The sequence below is a fragment of the Elephantulus edwardii genome, unplaced genomic scaffold (assembly GCF_000299155.1).
Source record: "Elephantulus edwardii isolate Elephantulus edwardi_28Jun2011 unplaced genomic scaffold, EleEdw1.0 scaffold00065, whole genome shotgun sequence".
Classification (NCBI taxonomy): domain Eukaryota; kingdom Metazoa; phylum Chordata; class Mammalia; order Macroscelidea; family Macroscelididae; genus Elephantulus; species Elephantulus edwardii.
In genome coordinates, this window is record NW_006399815.1 from 7,120,234 (window position 1) to 7,136,978 (window position 16,745).

The 16,745-nt window shown below is 40.4% G+C and overlaps 1 protein-coding gene and 1 pseudogene across 2 annotated transcripts in view; one reads left to right on the top strand and one right to left on the bottom strand.

Moving 5' to 3' along the window:
• The window catches only part of TMEM117 (transmembrane protein 117), an 841,252-nt gene that overhangs the window by 552,244 nt on the left and 272,263 nt on the right, over nt 1–16,745 (bottom strand). The gene's annotated exons all lie outside the window — the stretch shown is intronic.
• LOC102874321 lies at nt 5,099–6,928 on the top strand (annotated as a pseudogene).

The window sequence follows — 16,745 nt, forward strand, 5'->3', positions numbered from 1 at the left end:
AAAGACCATATCCAGTATCAGATGCACCTTAGTCTCCAGAGTGAAACCACTGCTCTTCAGTACCCTGGAGAGGTCCTTAACAGCAGACTTTCCCATCGGAATACGTTTTTGATTTCCTGGCTGCTGGTGCCAAGAGTGTTGACCATGGAGCCACGCAGACTGAAGTTGTTAACAATCTCAATCTCTTCACCATTCATCCTGATGCTGCCAGTTGGTCCAGTGGTGAGAATCTTTGTCTTTTTTATATTGAGCCTCAATCCATACTGAAGGCTGCAGTCCTTGACCCTCTGCAGCAAGCGTTTCAGGTCCTCCTTAGTTTCAGCAAGCAGGGTTAAAAATGTAAATCTTTTCAATCTATTGTACTTTCTAGGGAGTCCCAGTCGGTTGCTTTAATGGTGTGCAATTGCACTGTTAACACAAAGACAGGCAGTTCAAATCCACCAGTTGCTACAATGGAGAAAGATGGGTGATCTCCTTCCAAGTGAGTCACAGCCTGTGAAAACCCACTAGATGGTAAGCAATGAGTCAGTCCTGACTTGATGGCACATAACAACAACAACAATGTTGTACTCCCTTACATTTACCAACAGTACACTAGTTGCCTCAAGTTGGTTCTAATTCATAGCAACCTCATATATACTAAATAAGAACTGTATCCCAGCTTTCATTGGCTGATTCTTTTTGTTGCTACTAGGTTTTCTTCTGAGGCACTTCTTGGTGAACTCAAACTTCTCTAATTTTCTGGTTAGCAACTGAGCACATTAACCATTTGCACTTCCCAGGACTTCAAGTTAAAGCTACAGTCTGTAGTACAAGAGTAAAACTATTGTTTTCAAAGTATATTTGCTGCTGTCCTTATCCCCTTCTTCCTGATTTAAACATGGATATGATGTCTTAAAGTAATCATTCTATAACCATGAGGCAAAAAAGCACAAAGAAAATAGGCAACCCCTTAGAAATGGTGGAGAAGAAAGATAAAAAGAACCTACATCCAAAGTTTAATAGAACAGGAAGCAATAAATGTTGGGTAGGATATGGAGAGATCGGAACTATCATGCATTGTTGGTGGAATTGTAAAATAGTACAACCACTCTGGAAGGCAGTTTGGCATTTCCTCAAAAAGCTGAACATAGAAATTCCAGCTATTCTACTCCTAGGAATAAACGCTAAGGAAATTAGAAATGAGACCCAAATGGAGGTTTTATACCAATGTTCATAGCAGCATTATTCACTATTGGAAGAACATGGAAACAGTCCAAATGTCCAACCACAATTGAACAGACTGAGAAATTGTAGTACATCCACATGATGGAATACTACATAGCATTCAGGATCAATGATTTTTAAAATTACTACATAACTTGAGAGAGACTGGAGGGCATTATGATGAGTGAACTAGGTCAGTCTAATAAGGACAAATATTGCACCAAATCATTATTGTAGAAACAAAAGGATAACTAGTAAAACATGTATGAGGATCCAAAGGGAGGAGGAGATGGGGATGGAGGGGTGAGGGTGGGAAATCATATGGTCGCCCAATTTGGTAGGTGGAGAGAGCAGGGGTAAAGGAAGTAAGATCTAGTAGGGCTATGGAAATACTGGATAATGAAGGGCATGGTTGAATGCTGATTGATTTTATAAAACATAATGCATGAGAATGTATGAAGCACAATGTGAATGAAGGATAGCGTGAAACACAATGTATACAATCGTTGTATTCAAACCAATGTAAAACTTAAAAAAATATTAAAAACACATGAACTTTCAAGTCAATGTACAAAAAAACATAGGAGTAAAAAATAAAATTTATTTGGAAATAAAAAAAGAGCCTAAATCCCTAGTGGCACCAAGGACATCTCCTGCATCAAGAGAAAAATAAATTTGTTTATATGACTCTCAGAAATTTTATGTTACTATAAATATCAACAATATCATATGCAAGTAAAATCATGCTGAAGATTTTTTTTAAAAAAAAACGGCTAGCATAGTAAATTGACAGAGAAATATCAGAGATTTAGGCTGGATTTAGAAGAGGCCATGGTACCAGGGATATAACTTATGCCAGACAGAGCTTGGCTAAAAGCAGAGAAGACCAGAAGAATGTCTATCTGTGTCTTATTGATTATGCAAATATATTTGACTGTATGGATCATAACAAATTGTGTCTAACATTTAGAGGAATGAGAATCCCAAAATTGTGCTCATGCAACACCTTTACCAAAATCAAGAGGTTTATTATTTAAACAAAGCAAGGGAACAGAACATAGTTTAAAATCAGGAAAAATGTGAGCCAGGACTGTATCCTCTACCCTTACCTGTTTAGTCTCTAAGCTAAGCAAATCACTCAAGAAGGCAGTCATTATGAGAAAGAATGTGGCATCAGAATAGAAGAAAACTCATAAACAACCTGCATTATGCCCATGATACACCTTGCTAGATTACATCTCAACACCAAGAAAATAAAAAGTCTCACCACTAGGCCAATAGGAAACATCATGATAGATAAAGAAAAGATAAGATAGAAGCTGTCAATTATTTCATCTTACCTGAATCCATAATCAACAACTTTAGTACCAGCACTCAGGAAATCAAAATACATGTTACACTGAGAAAGTCTGTAGTCATGTACCTCTCAAAAGTGTTAAAGAGCAAGAATTTCAATTTAAAGACTAAGGTACACCGGATCACATCACAGTATTTTCAATAACTATTTCAATACACCTGAAAGTTAAACAGTGAATAAAGATGACAGAAAAATTAATGCCTTTAATGGTTGTGCTAGTAAAGGGTACTAAATATCCCACAGATTGTCAGAAGAACAAACAAATACATTTGTTCTTGGAAAGGGTGCAGGCAAAGGGCTCCTTAGAGGGAAAGATAGTGACATTTCATCTCACATACTCTGGCAATCTTGTTAGGAGTGGGAAGTCCTTGGAAAAGGATGTCAGGCAGGGAAAAGTGGAAGGTCAGAAAAGGACAAAAGACCTTCAACAAGTAAGATTCACATAGAGACTGTAACACTAGGCTCAAATGTGGCAGAGATGATGAGCATGGCACAGTGTAGGACAGGGTTCACATCTGTCATTCGTAAGGTTGTTATGGGTTGTGGTTGGCTTGACAGCACCTACGAACAATATTAGAAATTGTGGCACGAAGCTGTATTGCAATCCTGAAGGAATGCAGTTTGAATCCACCAGCTGCTCTGAAAGTTAAGTATCTGCCTCTGAAAACCGTCTGGAGGGTTTTATGGGTTGGTTTTGACTCTATGAGACACAACACCCAGTCAAATATATTCCTGAGGCAATGATGAGAGAAACCAGAATAACTCATTTTAACATAAGTCATATCATTTCAGCATTTGCTTCAAAATAATCCAATGATTTACCACCTTATTCAAGTAAAGACACTTCCCCAATACCCTAAAAGGCCCCATATGATCTACCACTGTGACAGCTGGGCCCATGCATGCTAACTTCTTTGGTCTTCACTCAGTTAGCATGCATACTTTTGCCTACAGTGTTTTTCTCACTGTTCTCTCTGCTTGAAATGTTCCTCCCCTAGATGTCTGCCTGGATCTCTTACTTCCTTAAGACCTTTGCTGAAGTACTGCCTTTTGGTGAAGCCCTTCCTCTAGCCTATAGCAAATGTTGGTGTTGTTTTATTCACCCACAAGTTTTACAGTGAATATGTTGTTGTGTGATGTCACTGAATCTACTAAGACTCATAGTGTCTCTACGAACAATAGACCTGAACCTTGTGCTATTCTGTGCCATCCACACCATCCCTCATATGCTTGCACTCACTGTTGCAGTCACTGTGTCATTCCACCTTGTTGAGACCCCTCTATCTCCTGGATGATAGGTACTTTGGGTGACCTAGTCTATAGGGACTTGCACTGCTAATCTAAAGGTGGTGTCTAATTCAGGTATGAATCCATTCTGATTCTAAGGCAATATTGTCATTGAGTAACATCAAGATAAAGCTAACACATACTTAAGCCTCCAGTGGGTTTTAAGAGGCAGTAAATCTCACAAGAGAAGACTGCCCATCTTTCTTTCACAAAGGCAGTGAGGGTTGATGAGGTTTTTATAGTCTATCTCCTGGAGTCCCTGAATGGTATATAGTATTCATGTGCTTGACTGCTAACAAAAAGGTTAGGGGTAATAAAACAATGGAGACACAGGCTGAGCTTGGATGTGTTCCTTCAGTGTTGTTCACTTAGCATGAACAGATGTGTGGATGAGCAGGGAAGGGTATTGGCTGGATGAGTAGAGAGTTGTGAGGATCCCTGGTTTGTAGACATGGCCACATGTGGGGGGTAGGGCTGGGTGAGGAGAGCAACAGGTCTAGAATGCAGGGTGAAATGTGGCCTCCTTGAGCTGGCAGCTGATGCCCATTTGAACTGAGCCATGGAAGGCTGAAGATGAGTTGACCAGAACCCAACCAGATGAAGACATGATCCGTGCTTCGAGCTAAGGTTGATTGCTGCAACCTCGTGGCTTGCTATGGACTGGACTTTGCTTTTGGATGCAGATGCTCTAAGTTTCCAAGTGGGACAGAGGATTCTTCAGCAAAACGGAGGGACATGCTTGTTCCCCAGAGTACTAGGTTGGTAGGGATGGGCAAATCAGAAATTGGATATCTAAAAGAAGGATATTAGGGAATGAGGCATGAAGTAACTGGCTTACAAGCTTTCACAAATGCATTTATTAATAAAATGACTGTAAGGGGAGAAAAAACCCACTGCACACATGAATGAAATTCAATGTAAATGAAAAATTGTAAAAAACACAATGTACACACAATGCATATAAATAATAAAACATTAAAAAAGAAAGGTTCAAAGTTCAAGCCTACTCAGTGGCATTTCAGAAGAAAGGCCTGGCAATCTACCTAATCCCCAAAGTAACAGCTACTAAAAACCCAGCAAAGCACCATTCTCCTCTGACACACACGTTGTCACCAAGAGTCAAAATGGACTTGATGACAATTGATTAAACCTCCTGTAAATGGCATACTTCGGGTTCCAGAAGGCGGCGCGTGTGGTTGGGAACGCGGGGCGGACGGGTTCGATTCAACGGGGTTCTGGGGCCCGGCTATGGAGCAGGTCAGTGAGCTGAAGGAGAAGGGCAATAAGGCCCTGAGCGCCGGGAACACAGATGACGAGCTGCAGTGCTACTCAGAGGCCATCAAGTTAGATCCCAAGAACCATGTGCTCTACAGCAATCGCTCCGCCGCCTATGCCAAGAAAGGAGACTACCAGAAGGCCTACGAGGACGGCTGCAAAACCGTGGACTTGAAGCCTGACTGGGGCAAGGGCTATTCGAGAAAAGCAGCTGCTCTCGAATTTTTAAACTGGTTTGAGGAGGCCAAACGAACCTATGAGGAGGGTTTAAAACATGAAGCCAACAATCCTCAGCTCAAAGAGGGTTTACAGAATATGGAAGCTCGGTTGGCAGAGAGAAAATTTATGAACCCTTTTAACATGCCCAATCTGTACCAGAAATTGGAGAATGACCCAAGGACAAGGGCACTTCTCAGTGATCCTTCCTACCGGGAACTGATAGAACAACTGCGAAATAAGCCGTCTGACCTGGGCACGAAACTGCAAGATCCACGCATCATGACCACACTTAGTGTCCTCCTGGGAGTTGACCTTGGCACCATGGATGAAGAGGAAGAGGTTGCAACGCCTCCGCCACCACCTCCTCCCAAGAAGGAGACCAAACCGGAGCCAATGGAAGAAGATCTTCCCGAGAACAAGAAGCAGGCCTTGAAAGAAAAAGAGTTGGGGAATGATGCCTATAAGAAGAAGGATTTTGACACGGCCTTGAAGCACTATGACAAAGCCAAGGATCTGGACCCCACCAACATGACGTACATCACCAACCAAGCAGCCGTGTACTTCGAGAAGGGAGACTACAATAAGTGCCGGGAGCTTTGTGAGAAAGCCATCGAGGTGGGGAGAGAGAACCGAGAAGACTATCGACAGATTGCCAAAGCTTATGCTCGGATTGGCAACTCCTACTTCAAGGAGGAGAAGTACAAAGATGCCATCCATTTCTACAACAAGTCTCTAGCAGAGCACCGAACCCCGGATGTGCTCAAGAAATGCCAGCAGGCGGAAAAAATCCTGAAGGAACAAGAGCGGCTGGCCTACATCAATCCCGGCCTGGCTCTGGAGGAGAAGAACAGAGGCAATGAGTGTTTCCAGAAAGGGGACTACCCCCAGGCCATGAAGCATTACACAGAAGCCATCAAGCGGAACCCACGAGATGCCAAACTGTACAGCAATCGGGCTGCTTGCTACACCAAACTCCTCGAGTTTCAGCTGGCGCTCAAGGACTGTGAGGAGTGCATCCAGCTCGAGCCCACGTTCATCAAGGGCTACACACGGAAGGCGGCAGCCCTCGAGGCCATGAAGGACTACACGAAAGCCATGGATGTCTATCAGAAGGCGCTGGACCTGGACTCCAACTGTAAGGAGGCAGCAGATGGCTACCAACGCTGCATGATGGCCCAGTACAATTGGCATGACAGCCCTGAGGACGTTAAGCAATGGGCCATGGCCGACCCCGAGGTGCAGCAGATCACGAGTGACCCAGCCATGTGGCTCATCCTGGAGCAGATGCAGAAGGACGCTGATGGACGTGGGTCTGATTGCGATTTGGTGATGACTCGGTCACCCCCCTTCCCTTCGCCCCATGTGGAAAGAGCTGGGACCGTGGCCAGCAGCACCAAGCAGAAAGAAGAGAAGGGGAAGAAGCAACTTCTCTCTTTATATTTATACACATCCATGGAGATACAGAGACTCACACTTGTTATCCGTACAGCCGCCCCGGCCTCCCAGCTCACGCATGGTCTGCGCTGCCCTCGGTTCCATGTCCACCCGTCCCCTCAGATCACTGTCTCGGCTGCTCTCCCATAGTCGGTTCTTTTTTATTTGGGACAGTGGGGCTGTGGGGAGGGGAGAGTGTTCTTCCCAGCCTCACGTCCCAGCTGTCTTCACATTGTTATTGGCCACGTCACCTTCAATAAAACAACCCAGTGGGCATGGTTAAAAAAAAAACAAAAACAAAACAAAACCAAAAAAATGGCATACTTCATTCAGAAAGCTGATTTAATATATGTAATTTTTTTAATAGAACCATAAGAGGATCAACAACACTTAAAATATGATTTTATTATTTACACTAAGACAACATCTAAAAGAGATTTGAGCTACCTTATAAAACAAGCCAAACTATTACATAAATAAACATAATTAAAAGCCGTAAAGAGCATAGATTTTAAGGGTAATTTCCCTTTCTAATTTACTCTTAGCTTTTTAGTGAGCCAACTCCTGTATTGAAGTCAGGAAAAAAGAAATCAGTAATTGTGGTAACTGTCTGCCATTATTTCCAGAAACCCATGTCATGTGCAAAAGTGCTTATATTAAATAAATCAATTCTATATTCCCCTATGTCTGAAGTTTTCACCAATGAAGCAATGGTTTCAAAATAGAACAAGTGACAGGGGCCACAAGTGACTCAAAACATTTAGCTTTTTTACTCTGGCTCACCATGTTCAGAACAAAATTCAACAAGTCTACATGTAATGGAGAATGTCCAGTATACTTTCTATGGCTTCTAAAGCTGTGTTGCTCCCAACACCTCCAGTTATCCCTCAACCCCTTATAAGACTCCGCCCCTTGTCTTTCTCCAGTAGTTTCTTAAACTACTCACCCCTTATTTACTATTCATCATATTGGTTTTTTGTTGTTGTTATGTGCCATCGAGTTGCCTGTGACTCACAGTGACCCTGTATACATTAGCTCTGAAAACTGCCCTATCCTGTGCCAATCTTATCATCTCCAACAGATCTAATTCCATTTCTCCAGTCACTGAGTCAATCAATCTCATCCTGGGTCTTTCCTTCCTGTGCTATTCCTCCACCCTTCCAAGCATAATGTCCCTCTCCAATGTCTCCTTCCTGGCCACGTGCCCCAAGTATATGAGATGGGACCTCAAAATTCTTACCTCCACAGAGCAAACTGATTTTACCCTCTCCAGGACAGACCTATTTGTTCTCCTGGCAGTCCACAGTATTTTCAACACTCTTCTCCAGCACCACAGCTCAAAGGCATTGATCCTTATATCATCCTTAGTTATTGTTCAGCTCTCTGATACATAGTAAGTAATTGTGAAGACCATGGCCTACACTGACATTACTGCTCTTCAGCACTCTAGAGAGGTCCTTGACAACAGACTTTCCCAATTTGCCTTTTGATTTCTTGACTGCTGGTGTCAATAGTGTTGATTGTTGGTATGAAGCAAACTCAAGTTATCAACAGTCTCAAATCTCTTCTCTGTTCATTATGAAACAGTCAGGAGGCATAGTGGTGAGAATCTTTGTTTTCTTGATGTTGGGCTGCAATCCATATTGAAGACTGCAGTCCTTGACCTACTGCAGTATATGTCTCTTCAGTTTGAGCAAACAAGGTTGTGTCAACTGCATAATGCAGGTTGATGTATTTTCCTCCAATCCTAATGACATATTCCTCTTCATAAAGCCCAGCTTCCCAAATGTTCTGTTCTGTATATAGATTGAAAAGGTATGGAGATAGGATGCACCCCTGATGCATGCCTTTCCTGGTCTTGAACCATATACAGTATTTCCCTACTCTGTTCTGACTGCTGCTTCCTGGTTCAAGTACAGGTTTAACATGAGCACAATTAAGTGTCCTGGGTTTTCTGTTCTTCTCAGAGTTATCCGCAATTTGTTGTGATCCACAGAGCCAAATGCCTTTGCACAGTCAATGAAACACAAAACATGCTTCTGGTACTCTCTACTTTCAGCCAAGAGCCATCTAATGTTGACTATAATGTCCCTACTGCCACAGCCTCTTGTAAACCCAGCCCACACATTGGCAGTTCTCTGCTGATGTACTGTTCCATTCATTTCTGGATAATCTTCAGCAGGATCTTGCTTGCATGTGATATTAATGATATCCTTTGATAATTTCCACATTCTATTGGGTCATCATTTTGTGAAATGGAAATGAATACAGATCCCTTCCAGTCAGTTGGCCAGGTAGTTGTCCTCCAGATTTCTTGGCATGACCTAGTGAGTATATCCAGGGAAGCATCTGTTTTCTGAAATATGTCAATTGGTATTGCATCAATTCTTGGGGCCTTGATTTTTGCCAATTCCTTCAGAGTAGATTGAACGTCTTCCTTCATCACTATAGGTTCTTGATAATATGTTGTTTCATAAAATTCTTCTGTTCAGACAATTCTTTTTGGTATAGTGCCTCTGTGTACTCCTTCCTTCTTCTTTTGATGCTTCCTGAGTCACTCAACATTCTGTCTTCAGCATCCTTAAGTATTCCAATCAAGGTTTGAATTTATTCTTCATTTCCTTAAGCTTAAGAAATGCCAAGCGAGTTTGTCCCTTTGATTTTCTGACTATAGCTCCTTGTATTGTAATGTTCTCCTTGTGAAATCATTACCATGGAATGAGTAACCACATTACACAGTAACTGGCCCCACGTTTGTGCGTTTTGGCCATGTTTGTATATCTGAAAACAAAAGTGAAGCATTATCTTCATCTTAATTCCACTGCTCACCATATAACTCATCCATTTACTTGTATTTTATTGCACTTATTATGGATAACAGTGTTAAGAAAAATGGTAATTCCAGCAGAGTTAAATATACTCACGTGAAACCTATAAATAGACCAAAAAGCAGTGTGGAACAAACAGAACAAGGGGACATTGTAAGGTTCAAAATTAGTAAAGATGTGCATCAAGGTTATACTCATTCATCATATCTATTCAATATGTATGCTGAGAAAATAATAAGAGAAAGTGGACTACATGAAAATAATGTGGCATCAAGATTGGAAAGTGACTCACAGTCTCCAATATGGAGATAGCATAGCCTTGCTTGATGAAAATTAAGATGATGTGAAGCACTAATTGAAGAGCAAATACTATTCACTTCCACTTTTCAGTTTATAGTTATGCTTCAGCGCAAAGGAAAGAATACTAACAACTGTAGCCTTTGACATGCATTAAAGCTCTACATCAAGAAAATAAAGATTCTCACTATTGGGTCAATTAGTAGCATCATGATAAAAGGAGATGAGATTGAGATTGTTAACTACTTCAGCTTCCTTGGCTCCATAATCAATACTTTTGGTAACAGGAGCAAGGAAATAAAAAGACAAATTGCATTGAAGAAAATCTGCTGTCAGGGGCCTCTCCAGAGTACAGAAGAGCCACAAACATCAGTCTAGATCCAAGACAGGGCCTTCGCAATTACTTGCTATACATCAGAGAGCTAGACAGTGACTAAAGATGATAGAAGAATCAATGCCTTTGAGTTGTGGTGCTAGATAAAATTATTGCACATACCATGGACTACTAAGAGAACAAACAGGTTCATTCAAGAAAGAATGAAACCAAGCTGCTCCTTGGAGGCAAGAATTTTGAAGCTCCATCTCACATACTTTGGGCAGGTTGCCAGGAGGACCAGTCCTTGGAGAATGACATCATGGTTGGAAGGGTGGAAGGATAGTGCAAAAGTGGAAGACCCAAGATGAGATTGATTGACTCAGTAACTTGAGTAATGGGGGAAGGTGTGTTTTAGACAATGAAATTTGCTAAATATAGAGCAGGATTCAGAGTTGTACATAGGGGCACTACGGGTCACAAGCAATTGGACGGCACAAAATAACAAGAAGTAAAAAAAAAAAAAAAACCACAGAGAAGTTATCAATGATTTCATTTTGTTTGGCTACACAATGAACACCCATGTAAATAAACATGCCATGGATTGCCAAATTTATCTTGAAAGAAGTGTAGCCAGAGTGCTACTTACAGATGCATAGATGGTAAGGTTTTGTCTCACATACTTTGGATATATTATCAAAAGGATCCAGTCCTAGGTAAAGGGCAGCATGCTTGGAAAACAGGTCAGTGAAGGGGAGGAAGGCCCTCAGCTAAATGGATTGACAGTGACTACAATGAACTTGAGCATGACTGTGAAGATGGCATAGGAACAGATAAGGTCTCATTCTGTGGCAAACAGAGTTTGTATGAGTTGACAATCCAAGGCATTTAACAACTTATTACATTAACTTAAATATCAATTTTTAATTAGATATTCTTCAAATTTGTTGAAAAACAAATAAAAATAACCTCAATTTCTCACTATCCTAATGGCTTTAAGAAAGAAACTCCTCCTGAAAGACCAATATAATTTTCTCTAGAAATCTATCTTCCCACCTTGGATGAAGTATCTCACCAGTTGCTCTGTGGTTTTCTTTTATGATTCAAAAAATAGGCATAGATCTTTTTCAGTTGATTGTTTTTAGTAATTCCGTTAAAGATTTCCCCAAGAGGTACATAACCAAGTCTTGGCTCGTGATCATGTTTAGAACCTCTTTACCACCAGAAGAGATTTGCATTTAAACTTTTAAATTTCCCTCCTTCCATCTGATTAACAGCATATTTGTAGACAAAAAGAAAGCCTATAAATTTACAAACTTTTTGCTGGCTGCCCCTACCAACTACCTTTAAATACTTATCTAATAGTCAAGCATCCTTTATATCATTAGAAATTGCATATAATTTAATTGACCTTGTTACATCCTCCAAGGGTGAAATAAAAACAATGTACAAAATTTTAGAAAACCAAAGACATCCCAGAACAAGAATTGGAAAATTGATATCCTCTTTAGGCACATTCAAACTTTATTTTTCAAACTTGCAAGTCTCTCAGAGGTTACTCTGAGCAGTAAGATTGCATTTTGAAAAAAGAAACTGGCATTGCTAATAAAATATTCAAGACTGTGCTGAGAATACAAACTGTCAATGAGGGATTTAATGGCTCTGCAGCATTCCTTTACATTCCCTAAAATTTCTTCTTGCTTCAAAATAGAAATATTTTGATATTAAAAAGTAATAATATACAGCCCTCATGCTTTAGCAAATAAGATGATGAAAGTGTCTTGGGAGACAGGATTTTCTATCTCACCGTCTCTGAGCGGCCACCTTCTACAGAGGAGGGATGATGCCGCTTCTGTTTCAGCTAAACATTCCAACTGCTCACCTGAGAAGACGCCTGGGGATTCATTCCTATAGCAAGTGCACTGCATCATTCTATCCAGGAGCCAGAGTTCATGTTCTTGAAAAAAACACTTTAAAAATGAGACGTTTAAGTTTGTGTCTTAATGTAATTCTAGAAACTGGTCCTAGAATAATGATCGTCACAACCTTTTCAAGATATTTCAAGATATCCCTTCTGCCTCAGGAGTCAGATCAGGAATCACTGGGTAGCGTAAGAGAATTAACACTCAATTACTAGCAAAAAAGGTTGACCGTCAGAACCCACCCAGAGACTTCTCCGAAGACAGGTCTGGTGAACTGCTTCTGAAAGGTCACATCATTGAAAATCCGTTGTTGTTTTTGTTGTTATGTACTGCTGAGTCAGCTCTGATTCATAGCACTTCTGTGTAAAACAGAATGAAATTCTGCCCAGTCCTGTGTCACTCTTACAATTGCTGCTTTGTAGCTTTATTCTTCACACATAAGATTGCCATAAGCTGGAATCAAGTCCATAGCAGCTAATAAAGGAAGCCCCTAACAGTTACTTATCTTGGGATTTTTAAATAGATTCTCTAAAGAGAGAATCATATTGGTCTAGCCTACCTTTTCTTGTCAGGCCACAGACCAAAAGTCTGTATGGCAGTAGTGGTGTTAGATACCCTCAAGTTGGCACCAACTCATAGCTGACTCTCCAGTGGGTTTTCAGAGGCTGTAAATCACCCAGAAGGAGACTGCCTATCTTTCTCCCTCAAAGAAGCTGCTATATTCAAGCCTCGGCCTATGGATTGGCAGCACAACTCCTTACCCATCAGGCCACCACAGTTCTCTGGATACTTAGCTCTGAGATATAGAAATGTAGTTAGCTGGACTCCCTCCTTTGAGTAACTGGCATCTGATTTCAAACAAATCTGGTAGCAACCCTCTTAATAAAATTTAAGGCAGGTTTATAGTCTTGTCTATGTAAATACGTCTCTAAACCTTACTTGCTTCTATTCCACATATTAACACCATGAAAATATAGAACACAAAACAAATGAATTCAAAATTATCCTCTTTGCTGTTTGGCCATCTTTTTTCAATCAGGTGGTCTAAAATTATACCTTACTTAAATCCTCCATTCAATTAGTTTCCTTATCTCATCTAATGATATTTCTTCCTGCTTTACAGAGAAGATATGAAGCTGATTCTCTTGGGTGTAACCTCCCTTCTTCTTCAATATAACCCTTTACATAACCACTAATCTATGTTAAATATCCCTCTGTCTTTCCAAACTTCTATCTTCTGCTCTCAGGAAAACATGATCACCTTCTATTCTTAACCTATTTATTAAATCAAATTAACCTCAATTTTATACCTACCCTACCCACTATTGCCTTCCCATAGGCGTATTAACTCAATTACTTTATACTTAAAGAAACATAAAATAAAACAAAAATAACAATGACTAAATAAATGCTAATAAATATGGATTATTGCTCCTTACTAGTTGTTTGTTTCAGTGCTTCATTGATATAGATATAAATCTCAACTTCTTTACAGGATTTCAAGAAATGCAAACAAACCCATTATACATCTTAGATTTTGTGGTTTTACTGCACTATGTGAGGCTAAAAGGATATGTGCTATCACAGATACTATGGATTATTTCATTCAGAAAAATCTTCACTAGAAACATTTCTTACCTACATTCTCCCTTTGATGCCCTGCTACTGGATCTTATATTTCAACTTCTACACAGACTTCCATGGAAAAAAGCTTAGACTGCTTTTGTTCTTTCACCTTCATTTATTTTGCCAACTAAATTTATTTTTTCCATAGAAACATAGCCCAGATAAACTAGCTTTAGCTTTTACCATTGTCTAAAAAAAATTTCTTTCTACCTTATAAATAAATTTTCATACGAGTGGCCAAGAGAACAAACAGGTCTCTCCTGGAGAGGGAGTAAGTGGGTTTCTCCTTGGAGGCAAGGATTTTGAAGCTCCATCTCACATACTTTGGGCATGTTGCCAGGAGGAACCAGTTCTTGGAGAAAGGAATCATGCTAGGAAGGGTGGAGGTTCAGTGCAGAAGAGGAAGACCCTGGATGGGATGGATTTACACATTGACTGTGGCAATGCAGTTGGGTGTGTCAGTGATGGTGAGATTGGCTTAAGATAGGGCAGAGTTCAGAGGCACTGGTCATAGGTTCACTTGGAGTGGAAATTGATTTGATGGCATACAACAACAAATAGATGCTAAAAAGATAAATTTCTCTTATTATAATTTCTCAGAACTCATCTCTATCCCAAGACAACCAAGGTACATCAACAGATATTTTTAATATAGTATAATTTTTCCAAAGATAATATGCACACTCTGCCAAGTTTTGCAGGTGCCACTTTTGCTGGTTGAGGTATATACTCTTGACTATTAAATGAAACAGAGACCTCGTGGTGCAGTGGATTAAGGTTTGGTTTGATACAGAAAAGTCAGAGGTCTGAATTTACAAGTCACTCTACGAGAGAAATATGAGGCAGTCTACTTCCATAAAGGTTTACAGCCTTGAAAATCCCAACGTGCAGTCAGCTCTATTCTACATAACTACTGAGTTATCAACTCAATGGCAGTGAGCTTGGTTTGGGTTGGTCTTACCAAGAGAAAGAATAGTGGTTCAAATCCACTCAGCAGCTCAAATCCACCCTAAAAGATCACAAAAGAAAAGCCAAAAGATCTACTTCTGAACCAAAAAATAAACATAAACCAAAACACAAAAACCTGTCTAAAACTATACGAGTACAAATACTCAACACTTCATGTAGGGGAAGTCTACTCTGGAATATCTTAGAACCCCCATAGATCATAACTGACTCAATGGCAATAGGTTTGAGAGTTTCATTTCTTTTGCTTGTTTTCTAACTAGGCAGTCTTACTTAATCCTCTATAACCAATTTTCAACACTCAAATTTTTTTAACTTCACCAAAAATCTCTAAACTTCCAAAGTCAATGAGTTTGTTTAATGTTCACTTTCTTTATCTTCTTTGAACCAGTGTAAACTTTCCTATTTATATACTCTTGCCTTGGGGATGTATTAGAGCATAACTTTTGAAGTCAGATAAACTTTGGTTCAAATCCAACTTCACTGCTTATAAATTTCACGGCCCTATTTGAATAAAGTCTCCTTTTCTGTTCTGTAATTTAGAGATAATACTGTCTACTTTACTGGGTTGTTAGAAGACTAAAGTGAGTTAAAACTGTAAAGCCAACAATACAATTAGTGAAACTGGTAGGAGTTGAATGAAAGTTGCCATTCACATGCTCAGAGAGTAATGATCTCCTCTGCTATTTTGTTGTTATATGCCCTCGAGTTGCTTGTGACTTGTAATGACTCTAAAAACAACAGCTCCGAATCGTTCTCTATCTTGAGTCAATATCATTATCTCTGACACTCTACCTTCATTACTCGAGTCACTGAGTCAATCCATCTCACCCAGTGTTTTCCTCTCTTGTGCTGTCCACTACCCTTCCAAGCATGATGTCTTTCTCCAAGTACTGGCCTCTCCTGGAAATACGCCCAAAGTATGTGAGATGGAGCTTCAAAATCCTTGCCAGCAAGGAGCAGCTTGGTTTTACCCTCTCTAGGACAGAGCTGTATTTTTATCTTAGTACTCCATGGCATGAGCAATACTATTCTCTAGCACCATAACTCAACGGCATCGGTTCTTCTTTTATCACCCTTAGTCAGTATCTATCTAGCTCTCTGATGCATAGAAAGTAACTGCAAACACCATGGTTTGGATCAGGTGCACCGTAATCTCCAGAAGGCATTGTTGCTCTTCACTACTCTGGCAAAGTCCCTGACACTAGATTTTCCCAGAGCAGTTATTCTTTTAATTCCCGGACTGTTGGTACCAAAAGTGTTGATTGTGAAACCACGCAAGCCGAAGCTATTAACAGTCTCAATCTTTTCTCTATCATGTTGCTATCAAGTGACCCAGTGGGGAGAATCCGTGTTTCCTTGATGTCGAGCTTCAATCCATATTGAAGGCTGTAGTCCTTTTCCTTCTGTAGCAAATCCCTCAGGTCCTCATCAGTTTCAGTGAGCAAAGTTGTGTCATTTGCACAGTGCAGGTTGTTGATGATGCCACATTCCTCCTCATAAACTCAACCTTCTGCATATAGATTGAAAAGGTATGGAGTAAAAACGTATCCCTTCCTGATTTTGAACCATACAATATTTCCCTGCTCTGTTCTGAGGACTGCTTCCTTGTCCAAATATTGTTGTTGTTGTTGTTATGTGCCGTCGAGTCACTTGTGACTCATAGCAACCCTATGTACAACAGCTCTAAATTCTGCTCTGTCCTGTGACAATCTCATTGTCTCCAACACACTCATCCTGATTGCCCCAGTCACCAAATCAATCCATCTCCCAGAGGGCCTTCCCCTCCTACGCCTGCCCTCCACACTCCCAAGCATGATGTCTTTCTCCACGGACGAGTCTCTCCTTAAAACATGACATACAAAGTATGTCAGATGAAACTTCAGAATCCTTGCCTCTAAGGAGCAGTTGGGCTTAACCCTCTCCAGGTTGAATCTGTTTGTTTTCTTAGCAGTCCATGGTAGCCTCAACACTCTTCTCCAACACCAAAGCTCAAAAGCATCAATTCTCCTTCT